Genomic DNA, 20694 nt, shown 5'->3' on the forward strand with positions numbered 1-20694 from the left:
TCACTCTGGGAATTTGGGTGGCTGTTGAACTTAAAGAAGTCGGTGGTTGTGCCGACCCAGCGTCTGGAGTACCTGGGTTTACTGTTGGATTCCAGGGAAGCGAGGGTCTTTCTCCCCTCAGACAAATTGCAGACTCTCAGATCTGTGGTCAAACTACTGATGAACCGTTTGCATGCGAGTGCTGGGGCTCATGGTAGCCTCTTTCGAGGCAGTACCTTATGCCCAGTTCCACACCAGAGTCCTGCAGAAGGAGATCTTGACAAAATGGGATGAATCTCCGTTGTCCCTGGATCGGGAGATCCAGGTGAGCCAGCCAGTCAGGGATTCCCTGATCTGGTGGTTGAGGTCCCCGGTGATTCAGGCCAGAAAATCGTTCCTTCCTCTGAAATGGACGGTGGTCACTACGGATGCCAGTCGGTCCGGCTGGGGTAGAGTGATGGGCATTCAGTCGGCTCAGGGCCTCTGGTCGACAGAAGAATCCAAGTTACCAATCAATCTGCTCGAATTGAGAGCAATCAGGCTGTGCCTCCACACGTGGTCGATGTGTCTTCAAGAGTGTCTGACCGTGATATGGTCAAACAACGCCTCGGCTGTGGCATACATAAATCACCAAGGGGGAACAAGAAGCTCTGCTGCTGCTCAAGAGGTCGCTCACATACTTTGGTGGGCAGAGCGTTCGGCCCTGTCGGCCATTTACATCCCGGGGGTGGAAAATTGGCAGGCGGACTGAGTCGACAGATGCTGGTCCCAGGAGAATGGGCATTGCATCCGGAGATATTCAGGCTGCTGTGCCTGAAATGGGGCACACCAGAGGTGAATCTATTGGCCTCCCGGCTCAATCAGAAGGTCCCGAGATTCGTGTCCAGGACAAGAGATCCGTGGGCAAACGCGTCAGCCGTGCTGGTGGCTACGTGGGATCAGTACCAGCTGATCTATGCCTTTCCTCCGCTGAAATTGTTGCCACGTCTGCTTCGCAGAGTGGAAGCCAAGGGGATTCCAGTAATCCTGATTGCCACCAGATTGGCCTCAGCGGGACTGGTACGCAGACCTGGTGCGCCTGGTGGCAGACGCTCCCTGGCGACTGCCGTTGCGAGAAGACCTCCTATCTCAAGGTCCAATCTTTCACCCTACTTTACCATCGCTGGCTTTAACGGCCTGGCTGTTGAAAGCCAGGTATTGAGGAACCGGGGTCTGTCGGACTCGGTGATTCTGACTATGCTGAGAGCGCGGAAATCTTCTTCCAGGAAGATATACCATCATACTTGGAAGGCCTATATCTCTATGTGTGAGGAGAAAGGGTGGCATTGGCGCGCCTTCTCTATATCCAGGATCCTGCTGTTTCTTCAGCAAGGTGTAGACCAGAGGTTGGCGTTGAGCACCATCAAGGGGCAAATTTCAGCTTTGGCTATCTTTTTTCAGCGACCCCTAGCGTCTAACTCATTGGTGAGTACCTTTGTTCAGGGGGTGCACCATGTAGTCCCTCCGGTGCGTCCTCCGTTGCCTCCGTGGGATTTGAACCTGTGTTGTTGGCGCTTCAGAAGCCGCCGTTTGAGAATATCAGGGAGATTCCTCTGTTGACCCTTTCACAGAAGGTGGTCTTTCTAGTGGCCATCACATCGGCCAGGAGGGTTTCGGAACTGGCAGTCTTGTCCTGCAAGTCGCCTTATCTGGTCATCCACAGGGATAAAGTGGTGTTGCGTCCGCAACCGTCTTTTCTACCGAAAGTGGTCTCGGCCTTTCATATCAATGAGGACATTGTATTACCATCGTTGTGTCCTAAGCCGAAAGCACCCCAAAGAGGTGGCCCTTCACGCACTCGATGTGGTTAGGACTCTGAAGGTGTACTTGTCTGTCACAGTTTCCTTTTGGAAGTCAGACTCACTGTTTGTTTCGGTGGCTGGTCGTAAGAAGGGCATGGCAGTCTCGTTGACAACCATTTCCAGGTGGATCAAATTGTAGTCCAGGCCCACGCCTTGAAGGGGCAGGTGCCTCCCTTTCTACTCACGGCCCACTCTACAAGAGCAATCGGAACGTCTTGGGCCTTCCGACACCAAGCGCGTCGCTCAGGTGTGTAAGGCGGCGACCCGGTCGTCTGTCCATACGTTTACCAAGTTTTACAAGGTAAACGTCTGTGCATCGGCTGATGCGGGTTTTGGCCGCAAAGTTTTGCAGGCGGCCGTGTAGTGCTATTGCGTTTTCTCCTGGTTTTTCGATAAAACACAGTACTGTTTTGTTAATACACTGTTGCATTACTTCCGCAATGCTGCGGTCTGGGGGATCACTCCTGTTGAAGATGCCTGGTTTTGTGGTAGAGTTTCCACACATTGCTGTTTTTTTGTTGGTTTAATTTCACTAGTTCCCACTTGCCATGGTGGATGAAGTTTTTAATGCTGTTTTTTCCCACCCCTCATTTGGCACTGCTTGGGGACTACCCATGTAGTTACAGATAGGAGCTGTGTCGGTCAATTTACCGACCGACACAGCACCCACCCCTCCTTTTTCTACGTTATACTACTTGTTGACGTACTGAAGCTGCTCGCAGCAGGTGGAGGGTTGATAGCACGGGGCCTGCCCCCCCCCCCCCCCCCCAGGCGGGATTAAAGTTCTGTGTATTGTGTAACAATTTTGCCTAGTTTCTCCTAATGGCAGGCTATACAAGCCATGTAGTTACAGAGAGGAGCTGTGTCGGCATGCGCCCATCAGCGTTAATGTGCACCAGTGTGCGCCGGTTGACTCTTCTGCTTGGGATTCTGCAGGTAAGACTTCTGGGAACAGCCGGGTAATCAGAACGTCCTTCTTGACATTGCCCCACCCAAGGGGCAGCCTCCGGATGCCCAATTGAGCCATCTTAGTTGGGTGTGCTCTCTTGAAGGCCAGGATCAGTCTTTCAGCATGAATGTTGGATTCCGGCTCCCATGAATTATCTTCCGGGCCGTACCCTTTCCACTTCACCAGCCACTGAACCTGAGCACGTCTCTTTCTGCAGTCCAGAATTGATTCCATCTCTAACTCAACCTCTCCATCAATCAGAATAGGTTTGGGCGGACCAGTGTTTCTGCCAACAAAGGGATCTGGGACAGTGGGTTTGAGTAAAGTGAAGGTGAATCCAGAATGACTCTGGCAGCTGCAGTTCATAAGTCACACCGTTTGATCTTCCTCTTTAAAGGAAAAGAACCCACGAACTTGGGGCCCAACTTCCTGGAAGGACATGTCAACTTTAGGTTCAGAGTTGAGAACCAAACTTTATCTCCAGGCTCCAAGTTAAGTTCCCCCCTCCTCTTCTTATCAAAGATTTCTATAGTATTCCTGGGTCCTGGATATTGTTTCCTGGAGAAGTTTATTGTTGGTACTGGCTAAGGCAAAAAATGCTAAAGTCTCTTGAGCAGCAGGTACCAAGCGTTCCGGAAGGTTATTTGACAGGAATAAGGGATGAAATCCATAGTTTGCAAAGAATGGAGTTTGCTTGGTGGCAGAGTGGACAGAGTTATTGTATGCAAACTCAGCGAGAGGTAGGAGAGGGACCCAATCATCCTGAGAGAAAGAAGAAAAACATTGCAAGTACTGTTCCAGTGTTTGGTTCGTCTTTTCTGTCTGGCCATTAGTCTGCGGATAGTAAGCTGAAGAAAAGGAGAGGTTAATCTCCACAGAACCACATAACGCCCTACAGAATTTTGAGGTAAACTGCACCCCTTGATCGGAAACAATGTCTGCAGGGATCTCATGAAGTTACAATCTCTCTGATGAAGACCTTGGCCGTTTCGGCAGCAGAAGGGGTACCCTTCATAGGGAGAAAATGCGCCATCTTAGAAAGTCTGTCCACAACCAAAAAGATGGTAGAGTGGTCTTCAGAAGGAGGCATCTCAAGGATGAAATCCATGGCGATCATCCTCCATGGTCTTTCAGGAACAGGCAGAGGCTTCAGCAGACCCCAGGCTTTAGATCTGCTGCCCTTATTCTGAGTGCAGACAGTGCAAGACTCCACATAATTCCTGCAGTCCTTTGCTAACTGTGGCCACAAAAACATACGCTGGAGCAGTTCAGATGTCTTGTGTACCCCAAAATGGCTGGCTAACTTGTGGTCATGGCAGGCACTGAGAACAGCAACTCGCACCTCCTGAGGTGCAAAAATTGTATCCTAATGCCACAACAGATCGTCCCTTGCTTGCAACGTGACATCAGGTGAAGAAGAGGCACAAACAGAAGCTCGTTTGATCTGGGCCAACAAGTCCTCCTGAAGCAGAAAGGAAGTTTCCTGGAGACAGGATGGTGTCTGGGGATGAAGAGGCTTCAGACTCGTTGAACATTCTTGAGAGGGCATCTGGCTTGGTGTTCTTTAACCCTGGTCTGTAAGTAATGTGGAAAGAAAATTGAGTAAAGAAGAGTGCCAACCTGGCCTGACGTGGTTTCAATCTCTTTGCGACCTTCAAATACTCGAGATTCTTGTGGTCAGTGTAAATAAGGATTGGGTGTGCTGCTCCCTCCAGAAGGTACCGCCATTCTTCAAGTGCTAACTTGATGGCCAATAGTTCCCGGTCTCCCGCATCGTAGTTCCTCTCAGCTTCAGATAATTTACGTGAAAAGAACGCAACTGGGTGTAAGAGAGCCTTGGGTCCTTGTCTCTGAGAAAGTACTGCCCCTACTGCAATCTCGGAATCATCTACCTCTAGAATGTAAGGTAACGCTTCAGGACCGATGCAGAGGTAAACAGGTTCTTGAGGGTTACAAAGGCTTTCTGGGCTTTGGATGACCAACTGAAATAACTACCTTGCTTCGTGAGTTCCGTGATGGGAGTGATGATAGAGGAAAATCCCTTAATAAACTTCTGGTAAAAGTTTGCGAAACCCACGAAACGCTGAACGCCCTTCTTATCCGTAGGAGCAGGCCAGTCCAAAATGGCAGAAACTTTCTGAGAGTCCATCTGGATACCTTCCACAGAGATGATTAGTCCCAGGAACTGAATGCTCTGCTACTCGAACACACATTTTTCGGGTCTAGTGTATAAGCCATGGCATCGCAGTCTTGTTAACACTAACTTAACATGTTCAAGGTGCTTGGGCAGAGAAGGGGAGAAAATCTGAATATTGTCTAGGTAAACGATAATGAACAGATCAAGGTAGTCTCTGAAAATATCGTTCACAAAGTGCTGGAACGTGGCAGGGGCATTACACAGTCCAAAGGGCATGACCAGGTCCTCAAAATGCACGTCTTCCACTCGTCACCAGTCCGGATGCGGACTAAGTTGTAGGCCCCTGCGAAGATCCAATTTAGTGAATATTGCTGCCATCCCCAGTCTTTGGAATAGTTTGGGTATCAAGGGTAGAGGATACCGATTCTTGATCGTGATTTTGTTGAGCTCCCGATAATCCACACAAGGACGCAGCGAGTGGTCCTTCTTCTCTACAAAAAAGATTCCTGCTCCTGCAGGGGAGGTAGAAGGCCGGATGGACCCCTTCTCTAGGTTTTCATCAATATAAGTCCTTAGAGTCCCTAACTCCAGCTCCGTTAAGGGGAAGATTCTCCCAGCAGCAATGAGATGACAAATCACACTTTAGCAGATTCAAGTGAAAAGGTCCAGGGCTGCAGAGCAAAGAATAGTTCGCATTGCGAAAAGTCCTGAATTTAATTTGGTCCCCTGTGAACCTCTCGGGTGTGGGGACCCTTGGCTTGGGTGGCAGCATTACTACTGAGGGAGCGGTGGAAGTTCCAGATGAAGATGGTGAAGGTGCAGACAGGGCCTGAAATCGCTCCTCCAGTCGGTTGTAACCTTCTTGCAGGTTTTTCACAGCTTGGGTAAGTGCGGCAAGATGGTGACACAGTTCATCCATTGGACAGGCTCCAGAGGAATACTAGAAGCCGCTCCCTGCATCCGTGGGCTCAACCATCAGGTACGTGACAGTACCGGACAGCCATGTCCAAGCCCACGGATGCAGGGAGCGGCTTCTCGTATTCCTCTGGCTCAAGAACTCCTGGTAGAACAGACAGATGTTCAGGAGCACAGAAGGGGCACGAGTGTCTGGTAGGTCACAAATGCAAGGGCTGGTCCGAACTCCAAGTAGCAGACGAGGAACCAGATTCAGGCTGGAACTGGGATCAGCAGTGAGCAGAAGCAGCAGGAATAACGGATCAGAGAGGGAAGTGTCTTGTAGATCAGCACACTAGCAGATCTTCAAGCAGGCCGAGGTTGGACACTGGTAGGCAGGAACAGCACCAAGGCAGCAGGCAAGGCATAGTTGTCAAGCTGGGTCAAACACAGGTGGGCAGGATCAGTACCAAAGCAGCAGGCAGAAGAATAGTCAAGACAAGCCGGGGTCGGTGGCAGGCAGCAAACAGAGGGTAGTCAGAGGCAAGCTGGGTAACAGATATCAGGTTACAAGCAAGGTAATAGCAGGGGGGGTCTCTCAGGAACACTGTAGACTGGACAGCAGGGAGACAAGGTGACAGGTCCCTTTAAATAGCCCCTTTGGCACGCCTGTGTGTACGCGTGCATACTCATGCACGTTTGCACGCTTATATTATCATTAATGTGCACCCGTGTGCGCCCATTAGTGCCCTCGCGCACATGCATGCGCCCATCAGTGTTAGCGCGCACCTGCGTGCGCCCGACAGTGTTAGCGTGCACCCATATGCGCCCTCACGCACCCACCTGTGTTAACGTGCACCAGTGTGCTTCGGTTGGCTCTTCTGCTGGGGATTCTGCGGGTAAGACTTCTGGGAACAGCTGGGTGATCAGAACATCCTTGACAGAACATCAACTGGGTTGTTTGACAGATATGTCATCTTTGACTAGGTGCTATGGAATGTTACGTATGCATGAGACCTTATTCGTGACCAGAACTTAACCCCATCTATCATTAGGATCAACAGCCCCTACCCTATAGGTTCCGGACTGCTGTATCCTTTGATCAGGGCTCCACCAAGTCCTATCGCTGAGGCCCACGCCACTTCCATTACCAAGAGTCGTTGGGACTGATGAATGGACACTCAACCATCCTTTTACCACAGAGACATTGCATGCATACATCACTGTTTGTTCCTTTACCTAAGTCTGTAGGACCTGGTGCTACACTGGTACTTTGACAACATAAATACCCTTTGCTACAAATTTCCAGTTAAGGTGTCACCAGGCTACTTCACCTTCTCCTAATAACCAGAATATCTCCAGTGCTCCATTAAAGAGTTAGCTGAAGACCAAAGGCTTCTTTCTTCTCTGAGAGGCTACAACATATCCTTCTCCCCACTAAGGGACTGATCAGTTAGTAACATAAGTACAAGTACCTACACCTAGGACTGTGTATTGACTAAGCGGGTTTAAGTATTTAGGAGTTAATAGTTCTATTCATTTAAGGACATTGTTGTATCTTGCTAAACCATTTGACCTGTGGTTTTGAGGCATCCAAGGGAGTGGTTTGACACAAAAGCGTTCACCCCTCTGCGCTCCTCCTGCCTGTTCAGCTGAAGAGAATGTGGCTTAAAAAGTCTTTATATTCTACAGTCAGTTATTGCTTCCATGTCACTGTTTTTTTTTTTTCCCCAAATATTTTATTGAATAAAGAAGAGGGTACAGAAACAGTAGCATACATAAAGATATGTAATAATCAAAAAACAAAGGAACACAGATTCGTATGGCCCGTATAAAACAAAGATAACACGGGGCACATTACAATGCGAAAAGAAGTTTAGTATTGCATTAGTAACAGCACATAGATGAGAAGTAACAATCAAATTTGTGTAAAGGAGTCTAGTCGGAATACGTAATGAGGACCAAAAAGAGACAGCTTGTCGAAGTTCTCATCAGATGGATCTCAGGGGACGGGGCCGAGCTAGAGGTGGGGGGGGGGTGAATCCTCTAAATACAATGCATGGAGCATAAAGTAGTACCCGTAAGAAAGATAGGGATGGGGTGGGTGGGGAGGGGAAAGACAGAGGGGTAGTAGGGGTTAGGAAGGAGGGGTGGGGGTAGAGAGTCCGTTCACCGATGATCTCCTTGGCTAAAACGGGGCATATAGTAACTCACGGTGGCATGCAGTAGGTCGGGTCTTTTGTGGCTTGGGGTCGGACCAAATTGGCAACATGGGAATAGAGGAGAGATACAAAAAACAGTCAATCTAGGCATGAGAAACAGGGTAGATTAGATGTGTGTGGGCTTTAGTGGTAGTGCCTGAAGGAGCAGCGGAGGATGGAACAGGGATCGGCAAATTAAACTAAGAGACTTTGTATGCGGTTATATCCAGGTGTAGTTTTAAAGTGTTTCCAACACGCCCATTTTGTGTTATATTTGGCAGGGGTATCTCTTGCTATGTGGATCAATTCCTCCATTTCTGAAATTCTGTTTATTCTATGGAGCCAATCTTTAAGAGAGGGGACAGTCTGAGATTTCCAGTGGGTCGGAATGCATTGTTTGGCTGCGTTAATCAGGTGGATAGTTATCGATTTACGATAGGACGTTTGTGGCAGAGTAGTGTGATGTAGCAGGAATTGGGCCGGTGTATAAGGTAGTTCGTAGGTCGTAATGTCCTTAATCAATTTATGGATAGACCTCCAGAAGGGTTGGAGCAGGGGGCAGGACCACCAGACGTGAAGTAATGTACCTCTTTGTTGGTGACACCGCCAGCAACCGTCTGGGAGGGGTCCCATTTGTGTAGTCTGTCTGGCGTTCTATACCATCTCGCTAGTATTTTGTAGCCGTTTTCCTGAGTGGAAACGTTTACAGATCCTTTGTGGATATTGAAGAGGGCTCTTTCCCAATCTGCCGACGTGAGGGTGACATCCAGATCTTTCTCCCACGAGGAGCAAAACTTGGAGGTTGTGACGTCGTGATCCCGGAATAGAAGGGAATGCGTCTGGGAAATAAGATGTGATAAGGGTGTAGTCGAAGAGCATAGGGACTCATAGGGCTTAAGTTCATGGGAGCAGTCTGTTTTTTTCCTTATTGACTGTAGGTAGTGGGTGATTTGTTGGAATGTCCAGGTTGGAATAAGTGGTTTTTGCATAATAGTAGCAATTTGGGCTCGTGTCAGTGGGTGTCCGTTCTTATAAAAGTGCTGTATTAGAATTTGTGGTTGTGACCAGTGTGCTTGAAGAAAAGTTTGGTGTGATCCCGGTTGGAAGTCGGGGTTCAGGTTCAGTGGCGTCAGTGGTCCCGGGATGGTAGAGAGGGTGGTGTGTGCACACTGTTTCCTGAAACAGTGTAGTGTTGGGGCTAGGAATGGGTGCGTTTTGATTTCCTTGATGCAAAGAGAGGACTGGATCCATGGTAGAGATCTAAGTGGAAGGGACGTGAATGAAGATTCTAGGTGTACCCAGTCTTTGTTATTCGTGTGGACATTCCAATCTATGATCCTCGTCAAGTGTACTGCTTTGTGATAGTTAGAGAGATCTGGGAGTCCTATGCCGCCGAGGTGTTTGGGCAAGGTTAGTTGGTCATATTTGATTCTGGGTCTGTGGGAGCTCCAGAGGAATCTGGTACACATGCTTCTGTAAGATCTGAATAGAGTTTGGTGGAGGTGTATCGGCAAAGTCTGAAGGGTGTAAAGTATTCTTGGGAGTACGTTCATTTTTAATATTGCGGCTCTACCAAACCAGGAAAATGTCGGCTTGTCCCCACGTTTCAGGTCAAGCGAGAGTTGTCGTCCATGTCACTGTTTTATATCATTGCTATTGTTTTTTTTTTTTTTGCTGTGCCTCATGGGTTACATTTATACCAATTGGGATTATTAGCCTTTCAGTAAACATCATTCAACTTTTTCACTTAAATTGTGTATGTGTGTCTTTAACTCTTTGATTATCACTGAAAATGTCTGAACCCAGGGTATCAGAAGTATCGGATGACTTGCATAGTTGGGGCAATCAGTTGGGTACAGATTCAGCAAGCAACCCTCATGGGGGTAGCGATATATATAGAGAGAATATAGCTATTTTGCATAATAAAGGGGATTATTATTACTTTTTAGCTATGAGAGAGGGGTGTATGTGTGATTATAAGTATGTTTGTTGTGATTGTGGTACCAATTTTAATATATGGATTTGTATATTCTAATTATTTTTGACAAATCAATAAAGTGACGATTTAATATAGTCCAGTGAGTTGCTATATAATATATACATACATACACAGTCATGGCCGAAATTGTTGGCACCCCAGAATTTCTTCCAGAAAATCAAGTATTTTTCACAGTAAAGTATTGCAGTAACACATGTTTTGCTATACACATGTTTATTCCCTTTGTGTGTATTGGAAGAAAACAAAAAAAGGGAGTAAAAAAAAAGCAAATTGGACTTAATCTCACACAAAACTCCACAAATGGGCTTGTCAAAATTCTTGGCGCCCTTAACTTAATATTTGGTTGCACACCCTTTGGAAAAAATAACTGAAATCAGTCGCTTCCTATAACCATTAATAAGCTTCTTATGCCTCTCACCTGGAATTTTGGACCACTCTTCCTTTGCAAACTGCTCTATGTCTCTCTTATTGGAAGGATGCCTTTTCCCAACAGCAATTTTAAGATCTCTCCACAGGTGTTCAATGGGATTTAGATCTGGACTCATTGCTGGCCACTTTAGAACTCTCCAGCACTTTGCCATCCATTTCTGGGTGCTTTTTGACATATGTTTGGGGTCATTGTCCTGCTGCAAGATCTCGGACGCAAACCCAGCTTTCTGACACTGGGCTCTACAGTGCAACCCAAAATCCTTTGGTAATCCTCAGATTTCATGATGCCTTGCACACATTCAAAGAATCCAGCGCCAGAGGCAGCAAAACGACTGTAGGTACTGTGTTCTTTTCTTTGTAGACCCCTGAGCCTGCGAGACAGCTTGAACTTCTTTGGAACTTGTTTGGGCTGCTTATCCACCATCTGGACTATCCTGTGTTGCAACCTTTCATAAATTTTTCTCTTCCGTCCACGCCCAGAGAGATTAGCTACAGGGTTGCAAACTTCTTGATAAAGTTGCGCACTGTGGACAAAGGAAAATCTAGATCTCTGGAGATGGACTTGTAACCTTGAGATTGTTGATATTTTTTCCACTTTCGGTTCTCAAATTCTCAGACAGTACTCTTCTCCTCTTTCTATTGTCCATGTTTCATGTGGCACACACAGACCCACAATGCAAAGACTAAGTGAACTTCTCTCCTTATTATCTGCTTTCAGGTATGATTTTTTTTTCATATTGCCCATACCTGTTACTTGCCCCAGGTGAGTTTAAAGGAGCATCACATGCTTGCAACAATCTTATTTATCCACAATTTTGAAAGGGTGCCGAGAATTTTGATCAGCCCATTTTTGGAATTTTGTGTGACATCATTATGTTCAATTTGCTCTTTTTCCTCACTTTTTTTGTTTTTTTTCCAATACACACAAAGGGAATAAACATGTTTATAGCAAAATATGTGTTACTGCAAAACTTTTCCGTGAGAAATACTTGATTTTCTGGAAAAATGTCTGGGGTACCAACAATTTCGGCCATGATTGTATATATAGGTGTTGTTTTTTTCCTCTGGTGGTTGAGTTAAATCAGGTTTTTAAACTCCGTTTTTGCTGTATTATAAGTACGTACAAATAACTTATTGCCTGTGTCGTACCCCTCACTTACACAAATATGTGAACCCACTAGTGTGGCACCATTTGTCAGCACCTAAGACAGACGCAAATGGTATCACTCTATTTTATAATCTACTAGGAGATAAAAATATTTTTAGCAAAACCATACCTTTAGTGAAGTGGGATAAGGAAATAGGCCGCTCTATTAATGACCTGTAATGGCTACTTGCCCTTAAAGTACGTTTTGGAGCAACCTGTCCCGCTAACCTATGGGAACATTTCCATAAAATTAACCTTCAATAGTTATATCCCGGCACATTCAACTACTGTTCAACCAATATGTTGGAGACACTGTGGTTAGAGCCTGTACCACCTTCTGTGGCAATGCAAGAAAGTGACTAGCCTATGGTCTGAAGTGTTCCAACTCCTCACAAAAGTCACAGGACTATCCTTAGCCCACTTTCCGGAGCTTGCCCTACTGGGCATTGGCATGGTATGACTCCTCTTAATATAACCTATTATATTTCTGTTCACTGTACATTGCCTTTTGGTTCTGCTTCATATTACTGTATATATAAACCTTGTTTGCCCCCCCCCCCCCCCATGGTGAAATGGGAAATAGATCTCAAAACACCTTACTCTACAGAACAATGGATTAAGGCAATTTAATTTTCATTTCTCTGTATCGCTTTGTCTTTCACAACTGACACAAAAATTACTCATCCGCTGGTATTTGACGTCCTATCAACTAAATTCTTGCATAACTCCTCCTCCCTATGCTAAAGAAGTTACGGGCAAGTGGGGACCTTGCTCCACGTTTTTTGGGTCTGCAAAAGTATCACATGGTTTCTGGAGAAAAATCTTCCTAATTATTTCAGACATAATTGGTATTAGAGCTGCACGATTCTGGCTAAAATGAGAATCACATTTTTTTTGCTTAGAAGATACATCACGATTCTCTCACAATTCTTGCGGTGTAACATCATCTTTCACATTAAAACAAAAAAAATGGTGCTAACTTTACTGTTTCTTTTTTTTTATTTTTATTATTTTAGTGTATTTTTTCCCAAAAAATTGCATTTGAAAGACCACTGGGCAAATACAGTGTGACATAAAATATTGCAGAAATTCAAATTTTTTTCCCTAAGGTCTCTGCTAGAATATATATAATGTTTGGGGGTTCCAAGTAATTTTCTAGCAAAAAATATTGATTTTAATTTAAGAAACAAGTCATAAAAAGATTTAGATTTTAAGTGGTTAAACTTCCTGCATTTACACATTGTTAAAAACTTGGCAGACTGCCTGTTTTTTTTTTTTTTTTTTTTACACACAGTTTATCTATTTGATCTAAGAAGGAAGAGTTTGTTAAAGTGTTTCATGTTAAAAACTTGGCAGACTGCCCAGATGTTTTCTTTTTCCAGCTGAGTGAGCAGATAAGTCTCTCAACTTGTTATATGAAAGAATCAGAAAACTCTGCAATAGAGATTGTCAGGGGGTTGAATCGGGATCACATTTTTTTTTAATGATTAATTATGCAGCTCTTATTGGCATGCTAACTAAACCATACCTGGGCTTGGCCATTCTACATATGGGAATTGATGCATTTCCCCACAACTACAGAACAGTAGTTATCAACATTTTATTAGCAGCCAAAAATGTCTTGGCCAGACATTGGAAACAAGAGCGAGCACCAAACCCCCCTGAAGTCATTAATCTAGTCAATCTTCAAAACTTCTCTTTTGAAAAATGTATTCACGTATCTTAGCCACCAGAAACTTCTTTGATAACAGATGGAACTAGGTAAATAGTAATTGCTATATTGATATTCAGAAGTAATCATATTTTCTGTTTATTTATGAATCAACATTGGTTTTATGTATAACCCCATTAGCAATGTTACATGTCTTGATTGGATTTGTCTTGAGCAACAGGCATATGTTTTTTCCTTCACTCGTTCTTTACCTGTATTGTGTTAAACTTTAATACAAATTATGGACAAAAAAAACCCCTAAACATTAAGGGTCTGTTCACACAGGGGCAACACGACTTGTAGGCGACTTGAGTGAGGCAACTTGTACACGACTTGAGTTAAGATCACAGCGCGACTTGGGACGACTTCAACACGACTTGTGATGACTTCAACCTGACTTGGGACGACTTACAAGTCGCCCCAGGCCAGGCGACTTTTGCCGTGGCCAAGCAGAGAATGAGCTCAAGGGGGAACTCCACGCCAAATTTCTGAAAAAAATTTGGCGTGGGTTCCCCCTCCGAGAGCATACCAGGCCCTTAGGTCTGGTATGGATTCCAAGGGGAACCCCCTACGCCGAAAAAACGGTGTGGGGGGTCCCCCCAGATCCACACCAGACCCTTATCCGAGCACGCTACCCAGCCGGCCAGGAAAGGGGGTGGGGACGAGCGGGCACCCCCCCCCTCCTGAGCCGTACCAGGCCGCGTGCCCTCAACATGGGGGGGTGCCTTGGGGGAGGGGGGGCGTGCGGCCCCCCCACCCCAAAGCACCTTGTCCCCATGTCGATGAGGACAAGGGCCTCTTCCCGACAACCCTGGCCGTTGGTTGTCGGGGTCTGCGGGCGGGGGGCTTATCGGAATCCGGGAGCCCCCTTTAATAAGGGGGCCCCCGGATACCGGCCCCCCACCCTATGTGAATGAGTATGGGGTACAATGTACCCCTACCCATTCACCTGTGAAAAAAAAGTACAAAAAAAACACAACACAGGGAAAAAATATTTTATTGCACAGCTCCGGGGGTCTTCCATCTTCGGGGGTCTTCTCGCCGGACTCCTCCGCTATCTTCTTGTAGCTCTTTTGCTAGCGGAGGAGTCCGGCTTTCTTCCTCGCCGCCGGCCTCTTCTCCCGACTTCGGGGGTCTTGTCCCCCTCTTCGGTTCTTCTGCCGGGCCACCGCGCCTTCTTATAGCTCTTTTAGAGGCGGTGGCCCGGTCTTCTGTCGCCGCCGCCGCCGCCTTCCGTTCTTCTCCTTCTTCTTCTCCTGGAGATGTTGACTCGACGAGCTCTCCGGCCGCAATGCCAGGGACGCGCTGCGCTGCCACTTATATAGGGACAATGGGGCGGTGTCACATGGGTTGATGTCACATGGGTTGGTCACATGGGCTGATGTCACATGGTAAGGGGGTGGGGTCACCATGTGACGTCAACCCATGTGACCAACCCATGTGACATCAACCCATGTGACACCGCCCCATTGTCCCTATATAAGTGGCAGCGGAGCGTGTCCCTGGCATTGTGGCCAGAGAGAGCGTCGTGTCAACATCTCCTGGAGAAGAAGAAGAAGAACGGAAGGCAGCGGCGGCGACAGAAGACCGGGCCACCGCCTCTAAAAGAGCTATAAGAAGGCGCGGTGGCCCGGCAGAAGAACCGAAGAGGGGGACAAGACCCCCGAAGTCGGAAGAAGAGGCCGGTGGCGAGGAAGAAAGCCGGACTCCTCCGCTAGCAAAAGAGCTACAAGAAGATAGCGGAGGAGTCCGGCGAGAAGACCCCCGAAGACGGAAGACCCCCGGAGCTGTGCAATAAAATATTTTAACCCTGTGTTGTGTTTTTTTTTGTACTTTATTTCACAGGTGAATGGGTAGGGGTACATTGTATCCCATACTCATTCACATAGGGTGGGGGGCCGGGATCCGGGAGCCCCCTTATTAAAGGGGGCTCGTGGATTCCGATAACCCCCCCTGCCCGCAGACCCCGACAACCAACGGCCAGGGTTGTCGGGAAGAGGCCCTTGTCCTCATCAACATGGGGACAAGGTGCTTTGGGGTGGGGGGGCGCACGCCCCCCTCCCCCAAGGCACCCCCCCATGTTGAGGGCACAGCTCAGGAGGGGGGGGGGGCACCCGCTCGTCCCCACCCCCTTTCCTGGCCGGCCGGGTAGCGTGCTCGGATAAGGGTCTGGTGTGGATCTGGGGGGGACCCCCACGCCGTTTTTTCGGCGTAGGGGGTTCCCCTTGGAATCCATACCAGACCTAAGGGCCTGGTATGCTCTCGGAGGGGGAACCCACGCCAAATTTTTTTCAGAAATTTGTCGTGGAGTTCCCTCTTGAGAGCTGATAATTCTGTCAGAGTCGCCTCCGTATAGACGGAGATCCGACTTGGAGGCGATCTCCATTGAAATCAATGGGTACCGGTCGCCTACAAGTCGGATAGAAGTAGTACAGGAACCTTTTCTGAAGTCGGAGCGACTTCAGTAGTGTGCATTAAGACGGCTCTCATTCACTTACATTGCTTTTTAAATGTTGTCCGACCTGAGGCGACTAGGGGTGACCTGAAGTCGGATCAGGAGTTGCCCCTGTGTGAACGGACCCTAAAACAAGGAGGTGAAATGCACTCACAAAGGTAGACAAAAACAAGCTCATCATTAGTCCTTGGTCACTTGCAGGACTCGATGGAAGGTGGCCGAGAAGCTGGCAGGTTGGCAACTGGAGGCGGCTGTATTACTCAAGTGAAGTCTGAGCTGGCTGAGGAGGGATGCAGAGCTTGGATGGTATCCACCAGTGAGAGTCATAACCATGCTGGAACACAAGTCAGTGTCAGAAACGGAACTGGAAGTGACGTGGGATGTAATGACATCAATGGGTTTCGGTGGTAACATACTTCGGAGTTTAGAGACGCTCCTTTGTCAAACCATAGGGGGAAACAGGGGAACTGTGTGGCATTTATATTACAGGCAAAGGAGTAGGGGGAAGGGGTACTGGAAAGAAGGGAGCACGATACTGTGTGATAGCAATACACTGGTCTTGGCCAGAGCCAACTGAGTAGGGAAGGACATTATAAATCAAGAGCCTTAAAAAGGTTTAAAAGGGAAACTCTAGACCAGTGGTAATGAGACACATATGATCTTACAGGAGAACATCAAAAAAATTCTATGGATTTAATTATTAAACAATAAAATTATATTAAGGTGGTTGTATATATGTCTCTATATACTGCAAATAAGAATGTATAAAAATATCCAGATAAATTATGTTATATGAGAATAATAATAATAAAAATAAACATATACTACTGCCAACTGATTCATATGACAGTATTGGTTTAATTTTGAAACCGATATTGTCATATAAATCAAATATGAATCATAAGAATCATAAAATATAACTCACTAATGTCTTTTTAGTATAATACAGTTAGTAGAAACCATGTACTGAAGGTAACTGTGCAGTTATCTCAATTTAGCATCTGTCCAAGAATACACATTTGCATGATACTCCTGCATCACAGGTCTTATTGTGACTTCTCATTTCAAAGAATATTATGTGATTCATTTATTTTGGCAAATTCTCATGGTGTAATATACTTATTCTTCTCAATTGTAAAGCTCTTAATCTACTCTTACAACTTACATGCAATAAGGGTACATGCACAAGGCTGCAATAGGGCTGTACATTACTGCATAATTCTCTGCATAGCAGTCACAAGTGTAGTATGCAGCCAGCTATCAGCTGCCTGTTAAAATCAATGATAAAAAAACACAACTTTATTTGCGCTAAAAAGTATATGGAGTCCAAAACAAAAACACACAGACCAAGGGATTCCTCAAGGTAAAGTATTAATTAAAAAGTCTATCTGTAAGTGGCAAAACAAGTGTTAATTTAAGCCCTTATTTCTTATTGTTTTACATGTACAGGGATGGAAAATAAATATTTCCCAATGAGACTGCAGACAGCAGTAAAAACCTGAAAAAAGATTCTATCCAGTCTTATCTAAAAATGAATAACAATATGGTTGGGGTTGTACTTTAAGGCAATGTTCTTTTTCATACAAAAAATGTACATCATTTTAGGTTTTTGCTTCATCTGATTTTGGCTTACCATAGTTCCGTTTTTATGCTTCTAATAAAAAATATTAGTTTACTACGACATAGCAGCTCAAGAACAAATAAAATACATAACAATAGTAGGTCTGCAAATTTCGTAATGTTTGCGATTTCCTCCGATTCCCCCAGCGCCAGTTCTGTTAACCTATGTTGCAGCAACACCTCCATTATAATCAAACGGACTACTACAAAAAAAAAAAAAAAGTCTATCTGACACCACACTCCTTGCAGCTCCATAATCAGGTCCTGGAAACCACACAGCGTCCCCTGACAGTTTGCCACATCTGAGCTCTCCCTGGGTTACGTGGTGGAGGCGCTCTTAGCCTTGTCCGGTCGGAGTCAGTTTGCGGCTCGCACGCAGCCTGTCGGCAGCTGCTTGTTGAGCCAGTGTCTATATAGCTAGCGCATCCCTCCACCCTGTGGATATCTCATCAATCTCGGCACTCAGATATGACCCTGTTCACAGATTGGTACTGGAGGATTTTGATGCTTGTGATTCACCTACGTTTTTAAGTGTATTGATTTTATTCATCCTATGCCAATAAACAAATGTTATTTGCATATGAGCCTGTACACCTGTATCCTTCTAAAAATCAATGACAGACTGAAATATGCAGCAGGTTTACTCAGGTATATGCACATCCAAGTGATACTTGCATACAGGTATTATGTGCTGTCCCAAATGCAGATTGTCGGCGTTCTGGGCAGCGCACAAGTCCCTGTACACAAGTACTGACCTAAAGGGAGGGAGGCCATGCCTCCGAAACACATTGTCATGGCAACTGTGTGATGCCCTCACTCTCTTCTCCCCTTGTCAGGTACTCACCAAGGCCGAGATGCTGAGAGCGGCTCCCCTTGTGACTGAGCGAACTCTACCCCTGAAAGTGCTACAGAGAGTATAGGGCACAGAGAGACATGAGTCATCAGCAGGTAGATGGGACTTGTGTGAAGATCTCCTGTAGGGCTGATATACCGAGCAAGGGTTGACTTGGCACTCAGCTGGAATAGGAAACCCGGCCGGGGCTCTAACACCACAGATCCAAAGTACCGGAGCAGAGTTTTGGGGAGGAAGCTGAGGGTCAAACAGAAAGTCCAGCAGAAGCAAGTCCTTTAAGTAAGCCGGGGTCATACACAGAAAGCGGGTAGTAGAGGACTCTTTTAAGCAAGCCGAGGTCATACACAGGAAGCAGGTAGTAGAAGAATCCTTTTAAGCAAGCCGAGGTCATACACAGGAAGCGGGCAGTAGAGAAGTTCTTAGGCAAGCCGGGACCAAAGTACTGGAGAAGATTAGAGCAGGCCAGGAGCAATCTGGTCACAACAGGAAAACATAGGTCAGTGGAACTTGGGACAGGAACACAGGAAGCTGAGAGACAAACTAGCAAAGGGGCTGGACCACCTTTTATAGGCCAAGCTTCTGCACGCACGTGGCAGCACCGCCACTCTGAATTGTGCACCCGTATGTGCCGTCCCGCTGTATTGCACACCCATATGAGCTGAAGCACTATTCTGCTGCACAGGCGCACAGAAACGTGTGGATACTGGCAAGTCTGGCTTCTGCCATTTCTCTGACAATGCCCCCCCCCAAGGGGCAGCCTCCGGATGCCCAACCTGGCCAGTACTCCTGGGTATCTACCAAACATGGAGCGTGTACATTGTTTGAAGGTTCCCAGGAATTATCTTCTGGGGGATACCCCTTCTGCTTAAGATACTGGATTTGTCCCCCCCTTTTTCTACAATCCATTATTGCCTCCACCTCAAATTCGTTTTTACCTTCAGTTTCAACTGGCAGAGGTGGTAATTCTCTTCCTGAAAAAGGGCTGGGGACCACTGGTTTCAGTAAAGATGCGTGGAACACAGGATGTATCTTGTAAGAACTGCGTAGAGCTAATTTTGAAAGCCACAGGATTTACCACTCCCTTTACTTTGAAGGGACCGATGAATTTGGGCCCAAATTTTGTGACGGACATGGTAGTTTAAGGTTAATGGCGGATAGCCCAACCTTGTCTCCTTCTTTGAAGGTTGGGTTACTCCTTCTCCCCCTGTCTTAATACTTTTTATAACTGTCCTGAGCTTTCTGCATAGCTTCCTGGATCTGCAGAAAATTAGTTTTGATGAAACTTACAGTATCTGGTCTTGTACTGCAGGGGCTGAAACTTTGGGAATATAATCAGGCAGGAAGGAGGGGGTGGAACACATAATTGGCCCAAAAAGGAGTTTAATTGGTGGCAGTGTGTATGGAATTGTTGTAGGCAAACTCTGCACACTGGAGAAGGGGAGTCCAGTTATCTTGGGAAAAAGAACAGAAGCAACAAAGGTATTGTTCTAAAGTCTGATTTGTCCTTTCTGTTTGGCCATTGCTTTGAGGGTGATATGCTGAGGAGAGACAGATTTAGATTTCCAAGGATTTGCTGAGATCCCCAGAACTTGGAGGTAAATTCAATTCTCCTGTCTGACATGATGTTGTGGGGTACACCGTGAAGCCTTACCACTTCCTTAATGGATATATTTGCTATATCCAGGGCAGAAGGAGTACCCACCATGGGAGGAAGTGTGCCATTTTTGAAAGACTATTGACCATTACCAGAATGGTGGTGAACCCTTCGGGGGGGGCAGGTCAACGATAAAGTCCATAGAGACTTCCCTCCAGGGTTGTTGTGGAATAGTTAAAGGTTTTAGTAGACCCCAGGCTTTAGTGTTTGGCCCCTTGCTGCATTGTCAGATAATACAGGATTTAACATAGTTCTTACAGTCCTGTCTCCAACCCGGCCACCAAAAAGAACGATGAATTAATTCTGAGGTTTTTTTTGTACTTCAACGTGCCTTGTGATCATGGAATGTCTTTTAAGATTTGAAGTCTTACTTGTGGTGGGATAAATAGCTTGGGTCCATAGCAAACCATCCCATCTTTCTAAGGAGGATACCTCTGGTTCGGTACACTGGCTGGAGGCCTGTTTAATAGCAGTCTTTAGATCAGGCTGAGGAAGGTTTGTGGAGATAAGATGGTACTAGGTTCTGTTGTCTGGATGGTCTCTGGGAACATCCCGGAGAGTGCGTCCGCTTTCCTATTCTTGGAGCCAGGTCAGTAGGAAATGTGGAAGTTGGACCTGGAGAAAAATAATGGCCATCGGGCCTGTCAGGGCTGTTCTGAGATACTCCAGGTTCTTATGATCCGTGAAGATCATGATAGGATGGGACACACCCTCCACTTCCAGAGCAAATTTGATGGTCAGCGGTTCTCGGTCACCTACGTAGTTCCTTTCAGGTGGGCTTATTTTCAGAGAAGCGAAAGCCACTGGGTGAAGAAGAGCCTTCTG

General features: G+C 46.4%; 1 long non-coding RNA gene across 3 annotated transcripts in view; it reads left to right on the top strand.

The window, feature by feature from the left end:
* Nucleotides 1–20694, top strand: part of LOC143934543 (uncharacterized) — a 94341-nt gene that overhangs the window by 19927 nt on the left and 53720 nt on the right. Inside the window, exon 2 of one of the 3 annotated variants that reach the window (XR_013263291.1) lies at nt 15944–16087. The exons of 1 other annotated variant lie outside the window; for it this stretch is intronic. This is a non-coding gene — a long non-coding RNA (uncharacterized LOC143934543). Of the gene's footprint in view, nt 1–15943; nt 16475–20694 lie in introns of those variants that run through there. One more of the 3 variants, XR_013263290.1, reaches the window with a different exon arrangement.

Source organism: Lithobates pipiens, unplaced genomic scaffold (genome assembly GCF_037356315.1).
Source record: "Lithobates pipiens isolate NorthernLeopardFrog02 unplaced genomic scaffold, aLitPip1_a1.2 Scaffold_10, whole genome shotgun sequence".
Lineage (NCBI taxonomy): Eukaryota > Metazoa > Chordata > Amphibia > Anura > Ranidae > Lithobates > Lithobates pipiens.